Raw genomic sequence first — 16,548 nt, forward strand, 5'->3', positions numbered from 1 at the left:
TGAGCGCTATGAGTTCAGGGGCGGGGGTACTGGAAAAAAGCACCCAATGATAGGTCGCCCCCCCCCCCCTACCCACTTCCAACTTGGACGGCCTATCGTTGACTATGCGATCACGTCCGTTTTCCTGCAATATCATAAGCTGAGAAGACATAGCTTTAATCATTCGATTGCCATGGGAACGTAAAATTTGTTTATTGCGAAGGAAATTTACAAAGCACTCGCCAAAATTGAGCCAGACTTCGACAACCCGGCGCCGAACCGGCCCAAACCAACACGGTTTGACTGAGCGAGGCCAGACAATGGCAATGAGGGGCGTTGCGTGCAGGTCGTTATCCTTGGATTCGCTCGTTTGGGGCCCTTTCAAGGATTGGTGTCCAATCTAAGCCACCAGAGAGCGTCAAGACCTGAAGACAACCGCGCAATGCAGGCCGCGCCTGGTCTAGAGCCAACTGCACGCCCAGCCTATAGTTGACTCAGCGTCCTCAGGCTGTCTGACCCGCGCACACGTGCGCGCGTTGCCGGCCTGCACGCCGCTAATGTCACCTGTTTTTTTGAAACCCTTACAAATGCAGCACGCTGTGTGTGAAGCTGAGAGGCATTGGTTTGCAGATGTTCCTCGACCCCATAGATCCCCAGCTCCAATTTCTACATTATATTGGTATATCAGCCCGCTCTATCGAGACTGCTATCCCGAGGGACTAGAACTAGACTCTCAACACCACTTACGTGCATATCACGACAAATACATATCTAAGCAGACGCATATAACGCGCGTCCACCCCAAAAGCACCTGTCCGAAGCCCTCCCCAAGTCCAACGTGTCCAACTGCCTTTTGGAAGCCGCCATAGCAGTCAGCCTACCACCCGAGACCGTGCCAACGGGTGGCTTCTCACCACCACGCAAATATTAGCTCAGCCGCGGAACAATTTTTCGGAGGATGACGTCTTTGACTCTCGCCCTGACAGGTACATGAACACGCCACACCAAGATGCATTTTTTTCGGAATAGCTACTTAGTTATTGCGCCGTGCTCCGGATGTTTTATGTACTTAGCCAATGTCTCACTTGTTTCGAAGGTAATATTAAATTCGGTGTCCAGGCCATGTCCAACCAATTACTTACATAGAGTTCAGCTAAGCAAGTGGCGCTCACAAGTCATGCGTCGCAATAAAGTAGATATGATAGTGCCGTTCCGTTTCCTTTAGTTGACATGTTTTCCCGAAAAGTCGTCAGTTTTTATCGTTTTAAGTTCACCTATACCTCAGAACATCTATTATGTGTGCTTGGCAGCACATTTTGTTTCTTTGCATCCGTCGCTCAATGTCAACTTGTCGCTCACTCTTCTCTGCACGCCAACTTTTGCCATCAAAGGTCGTCATAGACCACTGACCTAGCCTTGCCTGTGAATGTAGCTGACTCGACAACTGGTTGGACTGAGTCAAGCACCAGCGGTATGTAATGATGGGCTTAGCAGATCATTGCGATTTACCAAATCGTTCAGGTGCAGATTAGAAAAAGCAACTCAGGGATAACTTTATACCAATTAAGTGAATTACAATTTGGCGCTGGTCTCGACCTACCTATTTCAAGTATAAATTTAAAAGCAAAAGTTCAACTAGACGAGACGAAAGTAATAGCCCTAGTTCTCGGAGAGAAACCAGGACAATGGGGAATATAATTGGGTTGATATTTCGACAACATGCCTTTATCGAATCAGCAGCAACTACATCTCCACTCTCCTGGTTTTTAGCTGAGGAATAAGGCTATAACTACTGTCTTATCTATTTGAATAATGCTCCTTGCTAATGCACTGAACAACTTACAAAAGATAAACGTAGAGACTTTATATCTATGTTATGTCGAGTTTGCAGTGGGACAGGAGCATCCCAATCAGTATGCAGTTCGCGCTAAGGTAGAGTGAAAGTTTGGACACTTTTTTCTTTCCGTGCAACGACAAGTCTTTGCTGAGAGACTTGCCGCTTTGCTCCCTTCTCCCTCCTTTCAGCTGTGCTCATGCCCGTGAAAAGAACACCGGCGCAAGCCATCTATCTTCCTTTAGTCACCCTATTTTGATTAGTTTACACAATTTGTTTTTTAATGCGTCGGACGCCCGTCAAAAGCGGGTGACGTCATAAGAAAAGTGTGACGTGTGATGCATACCCAAGAGTGTTCAACGTGGGATCAGGACGGTTCACTATTCGTAATGTTATGTATACCTAAGGTCCAAATGTCCGCTTAAGCCTCGCCCTGATTCGCCGTTTTTCATAACGCGGACTGATGGAGGGGTCCGTGCAAACCTCATGCCATTTCCCAGCCCATGAAGATGAAGCTCAGCGAAGGACTCCAGTAGATTGGCCCCAACGAAATCTCGTAATTGGTAAAAAATTTGGCATGCGTAGGCCAATAACTGATTCTATTTTGTCAAATCAATTGTTGATTTTCCTCAAAATCGAACTTTATCAGCTTAACAGCCTCATACGTACTAGACCGTGCCTGGAGCGACACAACATGTCTGTTCAGGCGTGTTTCTTGCTTAAGTTGGAGTGCTACCATGCATATTTGTGTCCCTTTTGAAGATCGCTTATGATATATAGCTCCATTAATGTAACAATGTCGGCCCGCCACGAGCGCCCCGCGACACCGTCGATGGCCGCCCGACGTCCGCTGAGGCGGGTGCTGAGCGGCGGGCGGACCAACATACAGTGCTCCTCAAATACCGCCGCAGCTCCGCAACCAGAAAAAACTAGAGACACATTGTTGGTGTCAAAACACGTGTTATAGATGCCACATATGCCGATGCAAATTTTAACCAGATTACGCAACATTCTGGAAAGGTATTCTGACCCTTAGTGTGGGGGGGGGGGGAGGGGAGCGTATCGACTCCCTCGTCAGGGCGAAGTTGAGCGATGCGACACATTCCAGCATGGAAGAGAGCTGCAATCGATAAACGACCGCTAATCAAAATAAGTTGCGTGCTGGACTTTCAAACATGTAACCAGAAGTATCCAGGTGTTTGTTCTCTAAAACACCGTCGAGTGCTTACGACATATATATTATTCAGCACCATTCTATGACCAGACTGCATATGTTAAAATGCCGAATAATTGGAGCATGGCCATTTTGAAAGTACACCACGGGCGTGGTGCAAACGTCTCAAGACTACTGCCTGCCGCACAAACGGTGAATTACGACATACATGTTGGCACGTTGCCATTGACAGGTCCGAACGATCAAACAGACCCGTCAAACCATGACCGGCTCTTGAACTGGGAAATGACGACCATTAAGAGTGGATATCGCAAGGGAGGTCATGCGTAAAATGCTCATCCTGCACGCATTAGCTGAAATCTTGGGCAGGGTGGGACGGAGACAAGTGGTAGTTATTACTCGCTGACCTAGAGCGGGTTAAAGTCAAATCATGGCTGTCAGCGGCAACAGTTCCCAGGGTATCGCCCGATTTAATGCAACAACGAAGTGTTAGGCGAAACCATGTATCTCTGAGATAACTTCTCAGAGAACTGTAGAACTGCAGTTAGGATCGCAACTAATCCCATTGATCTTGAGCCAGGTGCGAAGGTCAGAACGGGGTCAAAGCCAGGTCGCTCTCATACTGGACAACTCACTTAACAGGCATGCGTTTGGGAACAGTGGGGCCAGGGGGCCAATGTCCCCCCCCCCCCCACACTTTTCAAGGTAGGGACCAGCAATTATTTGGTCACCCTGACATTATAAAGGTAAATAAAGGTCACTGACTTCATTGACCCTTCGCTTACAACACGGCGGTTTCATGAGGAAGGTACAGGCTAATCCACCCGATGCATTTGACATTTCTCGCTACGTTGATTTTTGAGATCTCAGAGGGTTAGCTTGGCCGCCTCCCGAGCGAGGGGTATTCAACGGGCGACCCAGGCGTGTGTTTAAAGTGGCTGCATGGGGAGATCTGATGACATTTTGGAGAGCAATCCAGAGTTTAACCCTATATAGACTTCAATGTCATGACCTGAATGTCATGACCCTTAGTGTTTTTAGCTCCCTTAGTATTTGAAATTCCAGGGTATCGAATTGACCCCACCCGAGGGCGTCGCATTAGACCGGCCAGCCGGGAACATGTTGATGTGACCCAGAAGTGGGCATGCATCAGGCGGTGTAAAGATGTGATACCAGCTGTGAAGCCCCAGGAAAGTGGCATTTGATAGCAACATATCAGCACGGAAACTTGTTTCATAAGTCTGTACATCGTCGGCGAGGAAATATGTTCGCCACCATTTGCAGTCGTTCCCAACTAGCCAGTCTGTAACAGATGTTACACCAACAGTAGTAATCTGCTAATCATTGCAGTTGATAAGCGAGTCCGTGACCGCCAACAACTGTCACTTGCGTATGCAATCCGAACAGGGAAAATTGGCACTGAAAACTGCATCATTCCTAAACCACCTTCTTTTGAGGTGGGCTATTGCTGCGTGCATCTACTATCTGCTGATCGATAAGAAGTCCGAAAGGAGCCAAATTCTGGCCGTGTTGGCGAAAATCAGATTTGTGTACGTAACTACAAAAAACGAACATGACATTCACCTAATGTAATAAATCAGTCATTGGACTTGTTGCCTTTATGCAGGTTGAATGCTGAGAAGGTTCTGGAATCGTGGGACTGTCGTTTGTGCCAGTGAAGAATCGGTCAAGTAACCAGAGCCTAAAATCGGGGGGAAATCAGGATTCTCTTCGGCTGGTTACACGGGCGGTCAAATCACATCACCGACAAAAAGCGATTCAAAAGGGAAAACGAGACAATTGACACGTATGAAGAGGAACCTATAGGCGAAACCCTTCATGCAGATAATCCGCGTTTACGCGTTAACTGCAATCAACTGCAATTTAATTATTCTGCAATTAACTACAATTCGCCTAATTCGCGTCAACTACAATCATTCCCTTGCCTTGCTCATTACTTACGTGCGTGTTCCTCGCAGCTGGATCACGCTACCTTTCTAATGATAGCCGGTGACGAGCAAGGCAAGCATCTGGTGGACGCCAGTCTTGGGGTATGCCTGTGCCAGGGCAACCATAGGACCGGTGTATGCAAGCACAGCTTAGCCGTGACAAAGGACACCCGTGGAGCGGGATCGCCAGCCACCGACGGTGCATCGGCGGACGCCAGAAGAGACCTGATGTTCATCGCAATAGGTAAACCACACTTCGACAGGTGTACCTCCTTGCCTACCAAACGGTCTCTGCTTTGTCTGCCTCTCTGTCTATCTGTCATTCGTCATCTGCCGTCTGTCACCTGTCATCTGTCTGTCAGCCTGTCTGACAAAATATACCAACATGTGTTGATAAAAAATATAATTTGCATGTAGCTCAAGTTAAAGCAAAGGTCGGGTTACGCCATTATGATGACATCCAACGACAATTTAGAGAGCAGTAGACAGCTTCACTAAGAAAGCTACCCTTCGCTTTTGATAAACGGAAGTTATTTTGGCGTAGCTTCCAACGTGCCAATTCATTCTCAGTGAGAATGGCTCAGCTAAGACATGTCAAGGTCATTGACGTAACATGGACTGAAGCTCAAAATGTCCGGAAAGCTTCGGAATTACTGTGGAGAAGATACCGAAAGTGACAGGAAGGCATCACCCGTTCTGCACCTAGGTTAGTGGGCTGATACCTGCCTTGTCCCCTCAGCCCCACGCGTCATTTAATTTTCAAGAGAATTTAAAGTTACCTAGATCAAGTTTAAACAGAATTTCTTCGCACACGGGTCTGGCACGCATGAATGTGACGAATATTCAGGTCATTTCCATACGGCAGATTAATGACGTGGTGTGTTAAGTGTTATGACTGAAACAGATGCGAAGTTTCGCAAGATAATTTGCAACAATTATGCGGGTTGGGGGCAAAATTTATGCGAGCCGGGTAGTAAAAAATCGGCACAATCTAACCTGAAAATACGCTAACAAGGACTGGAGAACCTCAACTGAATAGGAAACTTAACCGCTGGATTGACAGAAGAGAAGGTGTTCAGATATCAAAAAGATGTTGCGCCGAACCAAGGTTTTGCGAGAGCTTTGTCGAAATGTGAGAGATGAATGCACTGCCCATGATTAATTGAGTTTACCTTAGGGTGCACGGTGTGCGACACGTCAAGATGAGCCTGTGCTGCGATCCATTTCTGTGGGCATTGAGAAGGATCTGTGAAACGTCCTCCTGTCCGCATAATGGTCCAGGCTTTCCATGAACCTCAGATTTCGTCTCCACCTTCGACCGCCGTCCGACCCATTGGTGCCATCCAGGGTGTCTGCCGCCGCTGCCACCGCCGCAGAGCCAACTGCTGAGCCAGCTAGCGGCGTCAGCGACGCCCTGCACCTGCAGCTGGTGCCGCAGCATCCGCAGGCCAAGCCATTGATGGTCTACGCCAGCAGAGCTCCACTGCGACGGTGACGTCCCAGCTATTCCAGCATTGGTTAGAGGGATCAACACGATGGCCCTCAGCGAAGAAGATGGGCTGTTGGGAAGCGCGGTGGGCACTTTCTTGCGAAAGTGGGGGGAGACTGACCACTGACACGATGCTGTCCCTCCTCCATCTGAGTGGTGGATCATAGAGGCCCCCAGAAAGCGACTAGGATAGGCGTGCAGCCCACCAGCGAGGCGCGTCGCACCAGCACAAGTCTGCGCGGCCGAGCGAGGGTGGCGGCTGGCCGTCACTGTAAGGCCGACAAGACCCTGGAACACGGGTACTCGGCGGCCGCCGCTCGTCGGTCGTCCGCCCCGCACAGTCTGGCGGCATGCATTGAAGCCGACCGGGCTGTGGGCCACTGAGCCCCCGCTGAAGGTGCCGCGTTCGAAGATGGCTGTTGTGTCTGTTTCAGATGAGTGTGTGACGTTTTGTATTTTTTCTGTTCTTTTTTAGGGGGAGAGGGTGCGACTACCCAGCTTTCCACGTTGGTATTGTCGGCACCCGGGGTGGGACGCGGTGCCCCTGGTGGAAGCGCCGCTTCCGATAACAGTTGTGTTTTCGTTTCAGGCGGGCTGACGTTTTAGCGTTTTGAGGTTTTGCATCTTCGTTTATTTTATGTAGCTGGCCGGTACCTCACGCTGAAGTCTCATCGGCCCGACCTGGGGCCTCGCCGGCGGCCGTGCTATAAGCATTATGTGCAATGCATCTGCGTTTGTATTTGTGCGTTTGGTACTCACGATTAGTTGTCACAACATTCGTGATGCCATTTGATGGAGACAGTTCGTGGACGTTACTTGGTCGCGTATGCACAATGCCCACCTGAAAATGGCAAGTAACTCGAACGGCATGGAACGCATATATAGTTGAGCCGAGCGACTGCATTACAAAGAAGAGAAGTGGTGTCACCACCAGGGGAACACAGAGACATTATCTGTGGAGCGATGACGACGGGAATGTCACCAGTGCTGATTGGGGAGATGAGGAAAGGGGGGGGGGGCATCATTATACCACGAATTCCGCCATTGTGCCACATTGCGTCATCTGTGCAAGAGTCCAGTTTCATGCTTCATGCGTGTAATTGTGTGAAGAGTGAAGAAAACAGCTTTTGAAAAATCTTTCAGCCCATTCTTGTTTTATATTGACCAATCGTTCCCCTCTACCGCATCCTGTGCTATCCTGTGCTATGGCACGTGCTGCCCTCATCCACCCTGTTGTCTACCGTCTTGACCCGTTCTGTTATGTCTAGAACCTGGCTGGCATTATATTAGCTTTTTCCGTTCTCTCGTCTCTTGCCCTGTGCCATTATCTTCTATCAATCTTCTCCCCTGCCTTGTGCCATTATCTCCTGACCTGTGCCGTCCTGTTGTCTCTTATCCTAAGTTATTCGAATATGTATGTATATATAATGAATAGACCATTCCCTTGTTTCTATTACCTTAACTCCCCAACATTTGCTTGTAATCAAGCATGACTCTTGTTCTGAGCATTGTTTTCACGCCCGATGATTAGCCAGGTTAGATGCTACTCTCCTCGGATCGGATCGTGAATTTTTGTTTCACGATATTTTAGAAGCATTGGTGAACTGCAAGTCACTCTCAGTCTATAAAAGCTACGGCCACTGCAGCCCACGGGGACGGCCGCACGCGGCCGCTGGCCTGGCCGTCAGGAGCGCAAGTTTGCATGAGGTGCAAGGCGCCACTGCAGTGTTGGACAGGGCTGACCTGGCCGTCAGGAGCGCAAGTTTGCATGAGGTGCAAGGCGCCACTGCAGTGTTGGACAGGGCTGACCTGGCCGTCAGGAGCGCAAGTTTGCATGAGGTGCAAGGCGCCACTGCAGTGTTGGACAGGGCTGACCTGGCCGTCAGGACCGCAAGTTTGTATGAGGTGCAAGGCGCCACTGTAGTGTTGCACAATGGCCAGTTCCACAACTGCAACTAAGCCTTCACTTTTCACCATAACTACCAGCACCCCAGTAACTAGTTGCCACATCAACACCGAGACGTGACAGCGGCCGTCCGTAGGACAGCTCAAGCTGATGCTGTCAGCTCGCTCGGTGATGGAGAGCAATGCCTGGAACGAGACCTTTTACCTGCCGGTCATTTTTCAAATTTAACAACCGATGCTGTTTGACGCGGCGGCATACGGGGATATATTTCATTGACATTGGTGCACTTCTGGGTGAATAAAGCGATCGTGCCTTAACGCATTCGTACCTTAATCACCCCCGCGCGCGGTAATACCACTCACGCATCTTAAACCATTATTTACGTAACGTTAGCCGAGACAGTTAACCTCATATTTCTTGGGAAACAAGCTATCGCAGTGACATCCATGACATCCACTATCAAAGGCGGAAATACATTAATACCATAACACGATGACATGGGCGAACTGCGTCATCCAGGGCGGTGGGACCTGACGTGCCAATGTATGCCTTACGTAAGCGATTGCAAGTTATCGGACCGCATTTGCTTCACCTTATCAACACCTCTACCGCTCCATGCGTTTTTTCCCGAGTCCTGGAATGTTGTCTCTATCATCCATCTTCACAAATCTGGCTGTCGTGACATCGCTAGTGACTTCAGACCTATAGGAATTTGTCTGTATCGTCCAAAATATGTGACAACTGGTGTGCATGGAGCTGTCGTTCCACCTCATTGCCTATGCTCTTTTAGCTCCATCGCAGCACGCCTATAAACTTCACTCAACAGAGGATGCCCTGGTCGACACCGTTGAGTGGGCAGTACATCAGGATGGTGTCAAGCACATTGTTGCCGTCACCTCCATTGATTTAAGCCGTGCATTTGATAGTGTCGATCATGCACATCATACTGACAAAGCTGCCAGTGCTATGGCATTGATCTCAAGTGTTTGAGAGCTACCTTGCTGGTCGGCAGCAGGTGGTAAGAGGTGGTTGTCTTCTCATCTCTCTCTCTCTCTCTCTCTCTTCTCTCCTCTCTCTCTCTCTCTCTCTCTCTCTCTTCTCTCTCTCCTCTCTCTCCTCTCTCTCTCTCTCTCTCCTTCTCTCTCTCTCTCTCTCTCTCTCTCTCTCTCTCTCTCTTCCTCTCTCTCTCGCTCTTTCTCTCTTCTCTCTCTCCTCTCTCTCTCTCTCTCTCTCTCTCTCTCTCTCTCTCTCTCTCTCTCTCTCTCTCTCTCTCTCTCTCTCTCTCTCCCTATCCTCTTCAGCATCATCGCGAACGATCTTCCACATTGCCTAACTTACGGATGTCTAGTGTTCTACACTGATGACACTCAAGTGCTAGACTCCGGTCATCCAGACTAGTCATCCGTTTTGGAATCACGGGAGGAGAAAACCGTCCTAAATCATCCAATTCTACTTCACATCTAATTCCGTTAAAATGAATCCTACCAAAACGACTCTTCTCCTTCGTGGCACTCAACAAGCCCAGAAGAAAACCTCAACTCTTCACCTTGACATTGCGCGACACAAGTTAGCACCCTTCGCCGTCCGTGAAGATGTTGGGCGCTGCTTTTGAAAGTACCGTTTCGTTGGAGATGTAGCTATGTCATGGATTTACATCTTTTAACATTTTTTTGTTTGGCTCGTAAAAAATTCGTCATCACTTTACGTGCGAGATTCATAACTTTCTCATCCAATCTCATGTTTTCCCTCATATTCTGTTCTGCCTCTCGGTCTGGGGTGGGGCTGCTACGTGTCACCTGAACGGAATGCAAAGGGCGATAAACTTTGCAGCCAGGATCGTCACCGATGCTCGTCGGCGAGATTCAACGGCAGCGACTGTTCAAGCGCTGGGCTGGCGCGGTGTTAGTGACGTTGTCACCCACCGTGACGGTCTCGCTGTGTTCAGGGCCCTCAGTGACTCGCGGGCTCCGGTGAAGATCCGGCCCCAGTTCGCCCCACGTACCGCCGTATGCCAGCGTGCCACCAGGGCGGCAGCGGCGGACACCCTTGATCTGCCAGCTCATCGCCTGTCGGTGGTACGCAGGGCTTTTTCGTCCCGCGCAGCCTCATCCTGGAGCCGTCTGCCGCCGACCATTCTGCCGCCGACCACTGCCTTTCGCACTCGCAATGAGTTTCGTACTAGCTAGAGGATTTAGAGGGTCCCGTTGTTTAACCATTGCTTGTTTGCCGTTTTGTAACATGTGCTGACGATTTATATTTTGATTGGTCATTTTATTTTTGACGAAGCTGTGTGAGCGACTGGATGGCTGACAACGTGCGAATGTGGTCGGGTAGTTGTCGGGTTTTAATATTGCATTCAAACTACTGTTGTAATTGTACTGAATCAAACCATAAGCCACTTGTTGGCATGATGCGTCAATTCGATGAACATGAACATGGCCACCCCACAGAATCCACCTCGTGCCAATGCATACTATCATCGGCTCACCTCGCTGACAGCCATGACCTCGCCGGGTCAGTTCGACCCTCGTTTGCTGTCCGGGCGGTGGCGACCCCCTGCTCCATGACAGCGTCACGAACAAACACCGCGAAGAAAGTATGGGCGCGCTGACTTGGTACGACGCAGAACGTTGTGTAAAAAAAGGACCTGGATAGCGGCGTCGAACTGAATGGCTGGCGTCGCTGGCATCGGTCTGCAGGCGATGACACGGGGCAAATGATACGCCAGCGTGGCAACGACGCCATTACCTCTGAATGACCAACAGCGCTGCACGAGCAGACAGTGCCGGACGTTAGGCATGCGAAAACCTGCGTGGGGTGTTATGCGTGGCTGAAAGCCTGTGGCGCGACGATACCGTCGACAAAGAGGGTGGATCGTTTCGTACTATGCTAGAGGATTAAGAGGGTCCCGAAGTTTAACCACTGCTTGCTTGCCGTTGTGTCCCGTATCATGTCCTGTTTAGCCATTGCTTGTTCGCCGTTGTGTCCCGTTCATCGAGGCCCGTATAATGCCCGCGGCACAAACCGCACTCACTCAGTGGACCACGTCGAATCGGGGCTCGCAGCCGCTGGTGTTCGGCACACGCGGAACACCTGGGGAGCACCGCGTGGACGTGCAGGAGCTCCACGCCCACCACCTGTGCGGCCCTGATGCGGCAAGTCCGGTCAGCGGCCGGTACCGTGCGTGCTCACTAGTCCCATGGGCGAGACAATGCCGATCGAACTAAGTAGCCATGCCGCACTTTGGTTAATCAGAATTCGCTCGCTTCATGATACCTGCTCGCCAGATCGATACTAGCGGCTTTTATTTAGGCCGCTTCAAATAAATCGATCGTATGTTAATGGCGCAGCATATGTCAGTTTGTAATGGATAGCTTTTGACCTGCGTTCGACTGGACCGAGCCAAACAGGAGTATTACGGAGGGGGCAAGGCTGAGACTGACCTGCACTGTCAAAGTTCACACCGAATGACGCGTGCGCACGCACATGAGTGTCTACGCGTATGCGACTTCGGGAGTCGGCGCGCCACGTCGCACGATTCAAAACACCAGTCGTGTCGTACTCAGCATGGTCTGAGTTTGATGAACACGGCTTTAAAACCTCACCTCGAGCTAAGGACGGCTTGGCAGATCACCTTCTTAACTCACGCGAGACACACTTTGCTCAAAACCTGGAAGTTGCGGTAGCTTCGTAGTTTCCACATCGTGTCGCCTGTGGTCGTAATAAATGCTAGATTGATGCCAGACAATGTGCAATTATGCTGCCGACTTATGAGGTATTATGGGATTATTAGGACTGTGATTGATGTGTTTGTCCCTGCCATGTCATATCATGCATGGTGTAACACACCAATGGCAGTATGCTTCAACAGGGGTTTGCACAATTAAATTAGAGAAAGAATTTGTCCGCTTGGTAGGCACTGGATGGTTGTTTCGCGGAAACAAACTCAAAAGGGAGTGCCCTTTACTTAGAATGATTATGGTCAAGATGAAACCTGACAAAACAATGTTCACTTACAACGCCTCGGCTACTTTTACAGCTAAAAACTGCATTCAACACTAACAACAGGACTTGTTACTTCATTATTTCATTGCGTCACACAAAAGTTTCTGACGTCAGAGCGACATGAAATATGCGGGCAAGCGGGCGAACATACAACTCCCGTAGTTGCCCGACTACGGATGGGTTGCCTGGCTCACCAGCACCCCGCATCTTTCATTCACGTCTCAATGTGCTGGCGTTGATACCAACGTGTACAGCTCGGGGGAGAGGTTGTTTAAATGTTTGCCAGATGTGCTTTAAGACTCAGATTTTATGTTTTTCCTTTCTAACCTACATTTTTTGTTACGCATCTGTAGCTTATACCTACTGACGGTGAGGTCGCTTACTGCATTTGTTGAACCAAATGGTATTTCCCAATCTGTAAACATTTGAAGTTGTATGGTGACTGTGAGTGTATCGACTTAATAGTTGTTTGTGCTCACGTATTTCACAGGCAGGGAGCCTGCTAAGAGCCCTAACCTCTAGGGAGCTCACAAAGTAAAAGGTCTTCTCCAGTTCTTTACAATTTTGGTGTTATAGATGTATAGAGATGCAGCTACCGCAGTGTTTGCTGCTTCCGATCACTCCGATGTGGTGTCTTGTCAGTTTTGGCCAGTGCTCTTACTCGAATCGCACAGAGCACTGAATAATAGTGTACTCATACTTATATATATATATATATATATATACATATATATATGTATATATGCATATATATATACATATATATATGCATATATATATATATGTATATATATATATATATATATATATATATATACACACACACGTATGATGTGTGTATATACTTTTTTGACGACAGACAGACGAAGCCCGCAGAACTTGCACGGTATGGCTCGTGACATGCTCTTGTATGTATCTGGCCCTCTATTTCATGCAGGCACCTTAAACACTTAAAATTAGAACACAAGAGACGAACGTGCAAACAACAATGAACTTTTCATTGGACGGCACTCGCTGGCTTTTTGGCTTAGCAACAACAGACAATTCTTTAGCCGTGCATAACACGTCACCAGCATCAGGCGCTGTGAACAACGCAATCAACGCAGCAAATCGCAAAAGTGCATGTCAGTTACCCGCCCGCACCATTCATCAGTGCTTTGTTTCTTGCCTGAAGATTTGTGACGCTACTCCGAAGGGATCATCCGATAGATTGATTCATTTGTTCGCTTAGGAGTGGTGCGTGATCATGAATGAGCAATGCATCCAGAATCCTGAGTTTTCTTGTTTCGTGTATGGATGATAGAATTCCAGTGTTTTGTGTAAATGCTTGGGGTGTGAGGAGAGCATTGTGGTCAGGCAGCATGTCATTTTTTGGTGCCCCATCGGTGAGGTGCTCCGTGAGACGCCGGGCCAAAGAGTTGTAGTTACACCATTGTAGGACGCGGAGCCTTGCAGCAGCACTCAGCGGCGGTCAACTGAATGGCAAAAATGACCATGCATCAGAAATCGATACTTTCCAACGCTTTGTGAAATCGATTGGAATGCGTGTAAAAGGTGTCCCAGACCGGATATTTCACCAGTGCAATTTTTACATTGCACGGGACGGATTACCACATGGAGCATCACAAACGCAAAGCGCAGAGACGTGATCTCTCTTGCTCGTAATGCTGCAACTGCTTATTCCGTTCAGGGAATCAACTGGTCAACCAACTGAGCAGCGTGTCATAAACATAGCATTCTAGTATTGTTTATATAACATGCCCGCGCTGTGTTTATGACCCCATTCTATGTTCCGCGAAGTGTTATTTGTACATGGTATGGGGCTGGCGCCTCCTTCGCACGAGGCATGTGTGTACTGGGTCATGCTGCCTCTAAACTCTCCCTACCCAGGCTCTAAGCTTATGTTTCCCTCAACTCAACACGCACCCACCAGTGGCTCAGGTACGCACGCGAACAGATGCCCACGCTGCGTTGATACAAACGGCCCGCTGTTAGACACCTACTGCCAGCTCTATAGCGCCAACCGTCTGAAGAGCATTTGCAATTAGCACCGCACGAAGTGCTTTCTGTAGCCCTTACCCAAACTTACAGAACGCACACGTGAGTTCAAGTTACGCTGCCAATGCTTTGCAACAGCACTGCACTTCTTCCTTGCAGTCGCGGCCATCGTCGTTTTGACAACCACTGCGCGCACCTGTACTGGCGCAAATGAGAGAACAGATGTCAATGGCCCAGCGGGCAAGGGCCTGTTATTGAGGAGCTGGTTGTTTGAAGTTTGAACCAGTGCGTCGCCATATGGATCATGTGATGCTCAAATTCCCAAAGCCAAAGTGCGCCTCGAAAATAGGAGCTGTGGTAAACGCCTTAAAAATGTCATGAGGGAGAAATCCAAGCCATAGTATAACGTTTCGCTGAGTTCGCGGGATAGTAATTTGATATTCGCATATATTTAAGTCTGAAGAAAATGTTTCAAGCTTTCGTAGCATTCATCACGCAAACATTGCGACACATACACATATCCGTTGATTTGTTTGAGGGGTGACCCAAGTGGGGATGGCGTGGGTGCGGAGATCTGTCACCATTAGGGACCCATTTGTCAACCCTGTACGCCCCCCCCCCCCCTTACCAAGACTCAGGTTGCGCCCCTGCGCACAATGGACACACTTCAATGTAAAATATGAAATGTGTTCGCGACAATTATTTGATGGAGGGAAGATATTACGTGAATATCTGTTTCGCACGTATGCTTAATTAGTCTGTTGAATCTCCAGCATACTTGCAGTGGTGCTGCACGCACAGCATGCCACAAACTCATGCCATGCATCTAGTGTCAGGTGCAGCAAATGGCTGAAGTCGAATGTTCGTCGGTAGCTCGGTGCGTGTGAGGCAAACTTTCCTTCACATGAGAGGCGGCGCAGATATAATCCCGACCCTCGGACGTGACGGCAGGTAAGAGGGCTGCCTGCTGGACAAGTGCACAGTACGGGGAGGTAGTGAGCCGTACACCTCTAATTGAGGCTGCGGGGTTTGTGCCAGTGGCCATCGCGTCGGAGTTGCCATGTGGGGTGAGCGACATCCCTGGTGTCTGGCTGGGCTCGAACGCCGAGTCTCGTGCAGGTGGCGCTAGCTCTGACCAATCCGATGGTTAGGTGACGGCACTGGTCACGATTTGTGTAATCACACGCATGCACGACGAAGAGCCGTCGGTGTTCCCTCACCATTCTGGAACAAATCATTTGCATGAACACTGGAAATTTGCTAGTGAATAATGGAGGAATGTGCTAATGAGTATGCACCAGCCAAAAAATGCGCCATAAATCGGTTACGTTATAAACGTGTCGGTCGATCGGTTTACATTCTCCCAAGCAAAGACCACGTATAAACACATTTATGTTGCGGCCGTTGATAGGAGATGCGCCCGTTGTACCTATAGATACATGAGTGTAGGCAGCGCAACTTTGTTATGGGGCACAATAGATATGTGTATATATATATATATATATATATATATATATATATATATATATATATACACGTATATATGCACATATATGTATATATTGCCGATATTATATATGTGTATATATATATATATATATATATATATATATATATCGGATCTTTTTAGAAGTCTGTGGCGGAGTATTGAAGGTCATCCAGTCTAACAGCTGCTTTGAAAAAACACCCAAACTGAAAGTGATGGTTTTTGAAGAACCCTAGACCGTGGACACCTCATAGTATTTGCTTGTTGCAAGTCTGTCGTAGTCAATACAAGTGGCTGCAATTACAAAGTGAGATAATTTGTCGGCCTATTTCATAAGGTAACCTAGCCTTATGTCCAGACGAATGGTTAAATTTCACGTGCCAACATGTTTGAAATTTGTCCATTCACCACCGATAGTCAGTGATGGACACCTGTGGATTACGCTTAGGCATCATGTGCAGCCTTTGGGCGCGAGTCACCACGATTCTAGCAATGGCCAGATCGACAGTGTTGCACCTGACACCGCCTACGGCCTGGTCGGGACGACGGGATCGGTGGCCTGGTCCGAAACCGACACTTCGTTGGCCAGGCAGTCAAAAGCTTCGTTCTCATGACTGAACTGGCATGACCCAGCTCCGCGATGAAGCGGGCCCCGCGGAACCGTTTGAGGTCCGAAGCCGGTAGACTAAGCACAACCTCCAGCACTTCCAAATAACGATCAGCTTGGC

This window comes from Pollicipes pollicipes, unplaced genomic scaffold (genome assembly GCF_011947565.3).
Source record: "Pollicipes pollicipes isolate AB1234 unplaced genomic scaffold, Ppol_2.1 Scaffold_5724;HRSCAF=6776_pilon_pilon_pilon, whole genome shotgun sequence".
In the NCBI taxonomy this organism is placed as follows: Eukaryota; Metazoa; Arthropoda; class Thecostraca; order Pollicipedomorpha; family Pollicipedidae; genus Pollicipes; species Pollicipes pollicipes.